A 2,528-nucleotide genomic window follows, 5' to 3' on the forward strand; every position below is an offset into this window, starting at 1 on the left:
AAAACAAATTCACCACGGTAAGAATTTGTTTATCTTGCGGTAAAAACGATAAATTCCTGTTTATGACGTTTTTGTGTAAAGCGTTAAATCAACGCACAACGTACGTGAAGGAAGGAAGGAAGGATGGATGGATGGATGGATGGATGGGAGCCTGAAAGAAAGAAAGAAAGCCAGAAAGAAAGAAATGAACGTGAAAGAAAAAAAGATACGAGCCAGAAAGAAAGAAAGAAAGAAAGAAAGAAAGAAAGAAAGAAAGAAAGAAAGAAAGAAAGAAAGAAAGAAAGAAAGAAAGAAAGAAAGAAAGAAAGAAAGAAAGAAAGAAAGAAAGAAAGAAAGAAAGAAAGAAAGAAAGAAAGAAAGAAAGAAAGAAAGAAAGAAAGAAAGAAAGAAAGAAATGAACCAGAAAGAAAGAAATGAACCAGAAAGAAAGAAATGAACCTGAAAGAAAGAAAGAAAGAAAGAAATGAGCCTGAAAGAAAGAAAGAAATGAGCCTGAAAGAAAGAAAGAAATGAGCCTGAAAGAAAGAAAGAAATGAGCCTGAAAGAAAGAAAGAAATGAGCCTGAAAGAAAGAAAGAAAGAAAGAAAGAAAGAAAGAAAGAAAGAAAGAAAGAAAGAAAGAAAGAAAGAAAGAAAGAAAGAAAGAAAGAAAGAAAGAAATGCATCAAAAAGCAATGTCCAGAGGAATTTAGATGACGAATGATCACATCTGCTAGTGTACTTATTAGTCTGGAGATTGTATGGGATCATCACTGTTGTGTTTCACTTAATTGCATCAGATTCATCATCAAATAAAAATGGCTTAAAGTTACAACCCATGAATAAAGTTCTGCTGCACCATTAAGTAATATAATGGCATTATGAAAAATATTAAGAACCAGAATAAATGGACCGCCACTCAGTCTTTGTCTAAGCTGCTGTGGAAACCGGGATCTTATTTCCAGTTGAAACAGCCATTAAAAAAATGATTTTATGTGCTACAGTCACTGTCTAAAGTTTTCGGTATTAGGTGCATTTCCATCAGCTGGGATTCAGGGTAAAGCTGCCAGGCAGGAACCTGTAACGGGTCCGACTGTCTCCTCGGCCCCTCCAGTCCATGTCACTGTCAGGCCATGCAAGGCCCCCCGGCTGAGAGGGAGCTGGGACACGTAATCAGAGGCCCCGCTGGGCAGCCGGAACACAGGTGCCCCCAGAGAAGGGGGCCCTGGAGGGCCGACACACTCTGAATCACAACTATTTGGGATTCAAAGAAGAATTTGCAACGACCAGAGGTGTCAGAAGTATTCACATTCATTACTCAGGTAGAAGTATAGATACTAGAGTTTAAAAATACTCCTGTAGAAGTTGAAGTATCAACTCAAGTTTTTTACTCAAGTAAAAGTATAAAAGTACTGTTTTCAAAACTACTTAAAGTATAAAATTAAAAGTAATGTAAGGGGGAAAAAGCCATTAAGGACAAAAGCCATTAAAAATGAATGCATCTTAGTATAATGCAAATATATTAAAGAACCATATATGTGTACTATTGAGCATTAACTTGTGTTTCAGAGAGCAGACGCGTACAAACCAATAGGGTGTTGGAATGGTATTATGTTTATACTTCTCATCCAACCACAACCAAATTCACTCTATCCGGATGGCGCAATTTAACTGGATAGTTTTTTTTTTAAGGCAGAAATGAAATAGAGTAACAAGGCTGTTTTTGTAAGTATGTAAGTTTGTAAGAATGTAAGTAAAAAGTACAGATAATTGCGTGAAAATGTAAGGAGTAAAAGTAAAAAGTCGTCTGAAAAATAATTACTCCAGTGAAGTATAGATAACCAAAATTTTACTTAAAGGAGCTTGAGGCTCCTTTTAAGAAATTAGACTCTCTAGCGCCACCCTTCACCATGACGGCCGTTGGGGGTACTGCAGCCAACAGTGAAGCCGGCACGGGAGAACGGGGAGAACGCGCATGCAGCGTCATGTGACGTCACATCCGCAACCCAGCGCGGGAAATTCGGGACCGAATTGCAGCACATTTTGCAGCACACAGCCTGTTCAAGGCAAAGGAGAGATACACTAGAGGAATCATTCTTTTTGGTTTGGAACGCTTCATCTGACATTATTACTAGAAAAATTAAAATGTATACGGATTTTTTTCATAAATCTTGCCACAATCCGGCCTCAAGCTCCTTTAAGTAAGGTAACGAAGTATTTGTACTTCGTTACTTGACAACGCTGGCAATGACAGTGGTCTGGTGTTGGTGAACTTACTAAAGGAGTAATTCTGTTACATAAACAAACCTGGTTAGAGTGCTTCTACCAACATGATCAGTGAGAAACAAAAGGAGTGTCACAGCAAAGACACCTGCAATCAACTTGTTTACTCAGCCAGCAGGCTGAAAAGAAAATAGCTCTCAAAACTCCTTCAGCACTCAAATCTAAACTTAAATGTCAGGCTAAAAATGCTAAGTTCATTGGTATTTAGAAAATGTGCTACTAAGGTGCACGGATGGAAATAATTGTGCGATGTGTGCAAGTGGTGGT

Source organism: Cololabis saira, chromosome 20 (assembly GCF_033807715.1).
Source record: "Cololabis saira isolate AMF1-May2022 chromosome 20, fColSai1.1, whole genome shotgun sequence".
In the NCBI taxonomy this organism is placed as follows: domain Eukaryota; kingdom Metazoa; phylum Chordata; class Actinopteri; order Beloniformes; family Belonidae; genus Cololabis; species Cololabis saira.